Source organism: Chiroxiphia lanceolata, chromosome 1, assembly GCF_009829145.1.
Source record: "Chiroxiphia lanceolata isolate bChiLan1 chromosome 1, bChiLan1.pri, whole genome shotgun sequence".
Lineage (NCBI taxonomy): Eukaryota > Metazoa > Chordata > Aves > Passeriformes > Pipridae > Chiroxiphia > Chiroxiphia lanceolata.
Genome location: NC_045637.1, coordinates 144,382,174 through 144,392,401, shown reverse-complemented (window position 1 = coordinate 144,392,401; position 10,228 = coordinate 144,382,174).

The window sequence follows — 10,228 nt, the reverse complement described above, 5'->3', positions numbered from 1 at the left end:
CAGGATAAATGGAGATTTAATGAAGCCTTTGGGCACTAATAACAATGGATTTCTTTGAGAGGTTTAATTCCATGGGCATGTCCAAATTTACTCCTTCCCTTTACTGTACGTAAAATTTTATTTAGCAACTCTCTATTGACCCGGAGGTTTTAAGCTCCATCATGCCTTGGTAGGTGACTGACAGGCACAGAGCTCAGATACAAGAGAGGTGCAGATGTGGGCATTTGGTATAATGCAATTCGGTAGGCTGCCTCCCACTATCAGCCAACAGACACTGAATGAAAAAGTAAAGGGAAAACATGTTCTGGATGATCACAGGCCATGAATTATACAGGACAGGAAGGGGAAGAGAGAACCATCTCACCAGGCTTCAAACCTCCCTGTTTCTGCCAAGGAATCACTGTGGCTCAGAACTCTCACTTAGTCTCAGGGCCCACACTGCTCCCTCCAGCCTCATAGGTTAAATGTAAAAACAAAGATAAGTGACACCTTTTTTTTTTTTTTTTAATTTTTAAAACAGGACCAAGAGTATTTAGATGATCAGAAACTGAAAGTCCCTTTATCCTGCCAGGTTGCATCACAAGGATGCACTTAGGCCATGAAACCTCTGACAGCAAAAAGTAATGGATCTTGGTAGTAAATTAGAAAGATAGAAAATGTTCTAGTATCTCCAATTGTTCTTTATTCTTACTCTGGTAGATAATGGCAACGAGAGTTGGTCCCGACCTGCTGGTTTTGTTCATCATCTACGTCACTATTCTAACAGAGATAAAATGGCCTGGACTGTAGTACCGTGGCTTGTCTATATTTTGTTTCAGTTTCTGGAAGTCCAAATAAACAGAGATGATAATCTCAGCAGAGGTGTAAATGCTGGAAGAGCTGTGAAAAGGTATATTTTACAATTGGATTTCATTTTCTGTGTTTTTATTTTTCTCTTGTAATTCTGAACATTTCCTTCTTCCATTTCTTGAGGCTGATATCTTCTGCAACAGTAAGATATAAGCAACTGAAACTGGAGGCCTTGAGTTCTACAGGTTGGGGCTGGGGGCAAACATGTAAGTGTCCATAAGGCATCATGTAACTTCTCAGGGGTTACTGGTACTAACTGGAAATGAGTAAGTCCAAAGCAATGTGTGGCTTTGGATGTATATCCAGCTGTGAGTCTCCTACTGTAACAATGACTCAGAGGGAACAGAGGCACAACTGCTGCAGTGGCCTGAACGTACACAGAAGAATTGAGAGATGTGCACTTGCCAAATGCCCAGGGTCCTTCACAAACCTCAGGGATTTGTAAAGGGTAAATAAGAAAACCTCTGGAAGCCAAATCAAACATACTGAGAGTGTGATTCCTCACAAAGTGTTTGGCCACAAACTCCTTCTGCACTGTCATGACTTCATTTATTCATGAACAACTGCAGTCTAATTGTTTTGTCATATGATAAGGTTTGCTGGCTTCACTGCTACCAACAGAAGTGACAGAAGCGCTAGATCTCTCTCTTTAACTGGCTCATCAGCTACACGCCTTTGTAACAGCAGTATCCTTCAAAACTAGTAAGTCATGTTTTGGCAAAAGTAATTAGGAATTTTATAAGCTATCACACGAGGATTCAACGTTCACCTCTAGGTCTCACCATCTTATGAATGAAATATTGAAAACAGCAGTGAACATGACAGCATAGCTTTTCCTTGACATAAGAAATAACACTTCTGTATCACATGCAGATGTTGAGATTGTTCTTTAATTTATAATTTAAAATCATACAGCTGCTTTAAACTCTGGGCAAGGATACTTTGTTCACGATAAATAAAGTGATCCTTCTTTTTAAAAAGTTATTAAAGGTCTAGCTACTGAAAAACGTATGTGTATGTGAAAAATGTTTACACAAGAAAATAAAATAGGACAAACTGGAACAGTAGATTCATTTATCTGCGCCCAGGTTAAGGTGTGTACAGGAAAGGAATTTTTTCTTTTAATTTAATAGAATATATAATTAAAGTGCTCACATTAAAAATATGCTATTAATGTTAGCAATATCTACATTTTTATTATATTCACATATATTTACAACAATGAAATATTAACTACATGTGCAATGTATTGAATTTAACTCCTTGAGGAGAAAAACTTTTCCTTAGAAAATTCTTTCATTAAAGAGAATAGCAGGGAGAGAAAAGAAGATATATAAGGGGTTTTTTTAAAGATTAAAAAAATAATCCTTTCCAAAGATCATATGGAGAGTGATGAGAGTTTGAAAGATAAAGCTGATAATCTATGACTCACTTATTATACTAAGAGGAAAGGAAGTGCTTTAAAGACTATAATCAGAATTGATATATCCCACAAGAATTTTGGTGGAAAACAATTATGAAGGTACAAATCAGGTTTAAAAAAATAAATAACACAGTCCTAACAGTGAATCGATCCAGAGAAAGAATGTATGAGATTTTTAAAAATCTCAGTTTTGCAACTTGTTTGCTAGCCTTTGTGTAGAACTAAATTTCAAAAGTAGTTTACTTTAAACTGCACTTTATTAAAACTAATTTCAAGCACTTCACAAGAAATCTTTTGATATGTTGTGGAGTTTTTTTTGGTGAAAACTATATATTGTCAAAAGGACTTAAAAAAAAAGGGTTAAACTAAATGTCGTTTCACATATCCACTAGTAAAACCTCGCAATGTTACCTTTAAGCTGTGTCAGAAATTCATAAATTCAAAGATCTAATTCAATATTAATTTTGAATTAAAGCTCCAGAAAAAGTTTTACTGGTATTGTATCCAGTTATTTACAGTGATAAGCTTTTTTCTTCATGTAAACTATGTAACAGTGATTTTTAGAAAATGTTACATGTATTAAGGACTGTAAGACAATTTCAAGTATTTGGAAATAATAATTTCCAGCACGAGTAAATATTACTTACTCTATATGTACCTGTAGGTTGAAACCAGTGGTAAGAAAACTAATAAAAAAATGGGTCACTTCTTCCACCAAACTAAGTTAGAAAGATGTTGAAGGGCTATTGCAAGCCAGCAGCCTGAATTGCTCTGAGTTTGTGTTTTGGAAATGACTGGAAAAAAGTATGGAAAAGCCTATAGGTAAGTGCTTTAGGTTTATTTTTGTTTGGTTATTTATGGATTTTTTTCCTAGATAGCAAGTCTGCATGAACTTACTTAAACAGACCATGAGAATCTGGCAATTCTGTAAATAGTAAGTTCATATTCCCTTCACATGTCAACTACATTCTTCTATGTGTGTATATTTATGTTGATATACCTGTCACTAAATTACTCTGCACTGGTAAGTAGTAATTGTCACCTTTCTTGTGGAATCAGGTCTCTGAAACTTCATGATGGAGTCAAGTCTCCATGGACGCAATAGCTCTCATGGAAAGGAGCAAATTCCAGCTCAGGTAGGGCATTTTATGTAGTTTCCACTGTTTTGATAAGTCTTAGGCCAAAACTTCACCAGTGAGTGCTAGCAGGTACGTGGAATTTGGTGCCAGCATTCAAGTCTATGACCATTACAATCTTCAGTCCTAAAACAGTTCTTCTAAAACAATTACATTTATTAAGGGTTCACAAGGTAACACAGAAAAAAAAAAAATCTATTTATTTTCTTCTTCTCATGATCAAGGTGGAAGTCAGCACAAACTGTGATGATTGTTTTGCAAGACATTATACACAACATACAACCCTGTGCATGCAGTTCTCTAGCATTTCACTTTTTCAAGTGACAGTGAGGGGATTCTCCATCTTTACGGGTTCTTTTCCAAGAATTACAGGTAAGTCTTTGAAATTTTCCATGACTTCTCTCCTAGACTTGACCCAGAGCATACCCTTCAGAGAAGCATGGTGATCTCGCAGTTCCTGGTCCTATGTGATATGAAAACTGTTAGCCATGGCTTGGTACAGCATTCCTTATTCTATAAGGGACAACAGGAAACTTTGCTGACAGCCCTAGGATAAATTCCTTCCCAGCCTAGAGAACTATGTAATAGTGTCATTTTGCTGCTCTCACACTGCTGTATTTTCTTTCTCAAATGCCCACCCAGGCTGCCTTGCTAACACGTGTTAGACAGACTGTTTTTCTTTTCTTTATAAAAGACTGCATTGGAAAGACATCCAGCGATTTTTGCAAACATCCTCGAATGAAAGCTGTACTTTTCCTCTGTACATGATGTATGCCATGGAGACAACTCTTCTTCTTGCTGTGTCTCTGCCTCTGTGTGGCATCTTTAGTTAGATAATCACACAATAAAAGGAGCACAGATTCATTTCTTTAGAAAGCTGATCATGAAAGTTGACTTTTTGTATATTCTCAATGCAGCTAAGAATTATTTTGTGAGTTCTCCGTGTACAGTTGATGATATGAGATGTGAGACTAATACTGCTATAAAAGTGGGAGGAGACACTGAGTTTAAAAAAAAAAACAAAACAACATATTTTATTTTCACTCTTTATATAATTGTTTTAACACTTGAAATTTTCCCTGTTTTCTCCAGAATAGATGGTATGGAAATAAGCATGGAGGAAGATTAGGAAGCAAATATAATTTCTTTATTATTACTTCTAGGACAAATCTTTCTTAAAAAAAGAGAATATACTTAATTCCACATACTTAAAAGAAAGTGGTGTAATATTTTCAGAGAACAACATTAGTAAGAATAAACCATATGCACAAATTTTATTTCCAAGGGAGTATTGCATATTTCACTTCTCATGTATATTCATGTACATGCGTATAACATGGGTACATTTTATTATGGAGTAAAATATATATACTCTCTTCACTATATCTCTACATCTCTGTGGATCTTCAAGTTGCTGGAAAATCATAGCCATGGCGTTTTGGGGGGTTTAAATGGTCTTTTTTTTTACCAAAAAATCAATCAATAAGATTTCAAACACAGAGAAGTTAATGAATTTTAAATAAATTTGAAAGAGAATCAATTGTGTCCCAGCATGTGGTCTCACACTGAGAACAACATGTTCTCAGGCTTTAGCCTCTCACAGGTCTGTTAGAAAGGTCCTGAGCAATAAGACCTGTAGGGAAGAGGCACCCAAAAAATCTGTAAAATATTCAAGGATCACCTCCTCCAAGTTCAAGAGTAGTCAACGCCAACTAATGTGAAATTAGGCAAAAATGCCAGAAGGTCTTTGCAGGTGAAGAAAGAGCTCATAACCAAACTCAGAGGCAAGAAGAAACCGTACACAGGGAGGAAGCAAGGATGGGAAACATAGGAGAAATACAGAAACATTGTCTGAGCATCCAGGGGCAAAGTTAGGAAAGTTAAAGCCCACAGGGAACTAAAAACGGCAAGAGATGCCAAAGTCAACAAGAAGACCTTCTGCATGCGCACAGGTGAAAAAAGGGATTTGAGGAAAATGTGGGCCCATTGCTTAACAAGATAGGGCACCTTGTTACACAGGATGTAGAAAGGGCTGATGTACTGAATGCCAGATGATCTCTCAGGGATCTCAGGTCCCAGAGACCATGGCCAAGGCTGGAGCAATGAAGATTTACCCTTGGTGAAAGAGGATCAGGTCAGGGAATACTTAAGGAAACAGAACATACACAAGTCCATGGGTCCTGATGGAGTGCACTTACATGTCTTGATGGAGCTGTCATATATCACTGCAAGGCCACTGTTGATAATCTTTGATCAATTATGGCAACTGGAAGAAGTGCCTGAAGATGGAGGAAGGCAATTATCACTCCTGTCTTCAAGAATGACAAGAAGAAGGACTCAGGAAGCTACAGGCCAGTAATCCTCCCCTCAACCCCTGGGAACCTCATTCTATGAAAATTAGATGAGTGGGATAGATGATATTGGTTTGCATCCACCCATTGCCAGTTCCCATGGTAAAATTCCTCAGTGCCAGCAGGGACTAGATATTCCTCAATGGCAAGAAGGGTGGACAGCAGGACAAATTGCCCTCTCTCCTGGTGTCTGTTGAGAGGGACACATTTTCTTGCAGTTGAAATGTACTCTCAGTGCACACTGAGATCTGTGCTGAGGATGAACACTGGTGGCCCTCATGCTGAATGAAATCTTCCATTCAAAAGCGTGTGGGCTGAGCTGCTTGTGACAGGTTCTCATAGCTGTGCGCTAGTGCTCAGTGGAACCAACAGAACTCACATACATCCTTTGGTGCATCTCAGGTTTAAATGTATGTTTTCTACCATGTTTCTTTTGCTCTTTTTTAAGCAGGAAAGTAGAGTTTAAATCCAGTGTACTACCCTAAAACAAGCAAAAGTAGAGAATCCATAAAAAGGCTTCAAAAACAAAAGGAATTATTTTTGAAGATTGTAGAATGGTTTATAAGAACTTCATAGAGGTTCTCTTTGTAAATGTCGTAATAAAGGTTCATTGATTAAAAGAAATTGCTTCTATTGCTCATAATAGCATCTCATTGATTGAAAAGCATTGCCTGTAATGGTTTCCTCCAAAGCAGCATCTGTTATGTATTAACCTTTCAGCCTTCAGAATCATGGGATATGAATTTCTTGCTCAAAGTACTGGTCAGATGACCCATCTATGACATTTAATAAATTGCAACTCTGCACATAGATTCAAGATTTCATAAAAACAGGGGAAAACATATTATAAAAAAGGCACAGTTTTCACGATACCTGGTACAACTGAGTTCTTTATGTTAAAAGGACAAAATCATCTAAGCTCAGAGCGTAAATTCTATTTTATTAAAAGCACCAAACGAATTTTAAGATAATCATCTGGGCTTTAATGATAAACAGCAATGTAATGATTGAACATTGAAGGAAAGAAAATCTGTCATGTCTAGTTTGTTAGGAAAAACCATGCAAGGACAAGGCAGTTTTGATTTTCATGTGTGATTTTCAACTTTGAACTAGTTGAAATGATGTAGTTACCTATCAAACTTGCAGTAGCTATACTGTGTGTACATGACTACAGGAATGCATTCATTATATGATCTCTACTGTAATTTCTTTTCTTAATATTTAAAAAAAGTCTTTAAAAATACTGCAGTTTATTATTATTAGTGTTTATGAGAGAAAATTTGTATCAGAGAAACATAGTAACGATATTTTTATTAAAAATATTTGATTGTTTTTAGTTGATCTCTAAAATATATTTTATAAATTTGTTTTTCATTCTGCATAGAAGCTACTTGCACATCTTAGATTAGGACCTAAACTATCTTTACTAGAAATTAAATACTGTGTGAGGAGGAAGACTTTATTATTAAAAGTAAAGTTCTCTTCTTTTCTAATGAGACATGGTTCAAAACAATTCACTGACTATCCTGCTGTAAAGTTGTGGTATAAACAATAATTTAACCCTTAGAGATATTTGTATTTGTGACTCTACAGTATAATATCTGACAAAAAACTATGTAGCAAACTACTGGACAAAACAGTTTATTAAACATTAGTCTTAAGAGGTTTACCAGGGGTTCAAGTCCAGGAGTTAAATGTAGTCTTACTTTAATAAAGGCAAACAGTATACAGACAGCTAAGTTTTAAGCAGTTCAGAGATAAGTATTGTCTGAGTCACATATGAAGGAAAACCAACATTGTGATGTTAATGTGCCTTGATGCCAATTTAATGGCTAGTACTGACCACTGTGTACAAGAAGTAAAAGCATGAAAAACATAGAAAGTAATAGGATACCTAAGATTTCACAGGAAATTTGAGAACATGAAAAAAAAAGGATGCTAAACAAGGAGGTAGGAGACATAAAAGTAGTGAAGGACTAATATATCCTCAAGGAGGGTCAGTCAGTGCAACTTCTTGTCAAATAGATTATCTGTGTACAGCATAGCACAGAAACAGATAATATCCAGTGGTGTATCCAAGGCTCCAGATGGGAGCAGCAGGGTGTTGAGCTCTTTTAGAATCCTAAAGTATAAGATCCAGATAGGCAATAGTATTTTTATTCTTAAAGTGAGATTTAGGTTGCTAAATCTAGCAGTATCAACCTGAACCCAATTCTCAACTATAATTTAATGATACCCATTCAAACTCATTAGTACCCAACTTTACACATGAACATTTTCTGAGCACTCAACATTGTTCTCTGTATGTAGAATTGCCTCTTGAAAAAACTCTGAAAAATGTGATCATTGCATTATCTTAGTAAGGACACAGAAATTAGACATTTCTCTTACAAAGTCCTCAAAGGATTCAGTCCAGGAGTTGAGCTCAGAACCACCTATCACAAATCTGAAGATTAAAGTTCCTCAATAAAAAGCACTTTACAGTGGCTGTATCTTTTAATAGACAGCAAAGAAGGAACAGATTTGGAGAAAATGCTGTTGCTTCCCATATTTTATAACTGTGCAGTGAGGAGCAACTCATTCTGTATCGTCCTCTTCTTTTTGAGGTTCAGGTCCACATATCTCAGCTGTGAGAAGGATATTACTAAAGCTACCAGCTGTTAACATAGTCTGAATGTACGTCTAGCTTGCAAATGAGTCTGTTTTTCCTGTCATACAGACTTTGTTCCACTACACAGGGTATATTTCAAGATATCTTAGGCCATAAGAGCACCTGAGGTGTTTGTTTCTCTGTATGCTGCTTCTTCATGGGTAGTTAGCTTGCTCCAAGAATAATGTAGTCATATTTCACAATGACAGTTTCACTTCAAATGAAGACACAGTTTTCAGAAGACAAAATAGATTTGAAGCTTCCTGCTTTCCCTTATAACCTGTTGACTACAAGATGTGTTTTCACTAATGCTTTGTCCTGAAGGTTGTATTTGAGGATGGCAGGTAAAAGAAGGAGAGAGAGGTAATTTGATCTGACTAATGTAATGACTCAAATTCTTTAGGTAATCACTGATGAGAGTGTACTGAAAGTCTGAAAGAAATAATCTAGTTCACCCAATTTACATGGCTTTAGTCACTACATTGGGAAATCACACACTTCCACAGAGGAACTCTTAGGAAATAGTTGGTCACTTCCCTTACCATCTTTGTATATGTGCCAAAACATGGAATCTAGAAAAGTATTTCTGATATTTTTAGTACCATAAACAATAACACAAACTAGAGGTTTTGCATATTCTATTTGAAGATATATTTATGGACCTAGGCTATAGACATAATCTCAAGATAAGAGATGACAAGTACATTCATTGTTGGCTAGTTGTGGATATTTTTTCATGTACAAGAAATTTTCAATTTCTTTTGGAAGGAACAGAGTTCCTGCTTCTTGAGTGAATGTTATAAAGCCTGTCTTGTAAGGCAAAAGTTCAGTACTGTCTTTCACAAAGTGATGTAACACTTCAGCTTTTCAGCTGCCTACTCACACAATTTAAAATGGAGGGTCATAGAATCAGAGAAACCTGATGAAGGTTCATTCTACAACAAGTGAATAGCCATCTAGTCCTGCCTTAGATCTGAGAAGCTCTTCTGACAGCACTGGTCAATAGACTGATGACTGACTTGTCAAATTTTGAAAAGCTGTATGATTAGGGATTTTTCCACAGCTCTGGACAAATCACTCTAGAATGGAACAACCTTCCCAGGCAGAGATATTCATCAAGAACCTCCCAAACATCAGCATATGATCACTGCCCCTTGTTTTACCATTGTCACTACTGAGAAGATATGAAAACTATGATCTTCTGATTCAATTTCAAGTTCCCACAGGGGGTAATTAGGCACACAATTTCTATTAGTAGACCTAAGTCACCCAGCCACTCCTCATAGGCTGTGTGCCCTAAGACCTAAGCACCAGTGTTACTAAATTCATGGGTTTTTGCAATGGGCTAGGCATCCTGAAAAGTAGGTAGAGTCAATCATTTTACAGAACACAAGTGGATTTTAAATGCTACTTTTGTAGGCAGATTGGATAAATCTTACATATTACATAATTTGTCACCTAAATCCTTTGGTAAATTGCACACAATAAAATCAATAATGGAAGTCAACTTCCACTCACCATTCATAAAGCTGGCCAAAGTCAAGAAAATTTAATGGTCTGCCAAGTATATCTAGTTCATCACAATATGCTCTCCCTTGAAAAGACTAAATCAAATTCTAGGAATACAGTAAACAGTTGCCTAGAAAAGTGCCCACAGCCAGGAATCAGGGGATAGTCCTCAGAGAAACAGAGATGTATGGGTTATGAGGGCTTGTCTCTGGTTTATTAGATCTGCTTGTAACAGCAGTCAGCTTTATTACACTTTTCCATATCAGTTATCAGGATGGAAAGTCTTTATTTTAACATACATTGAGAACAT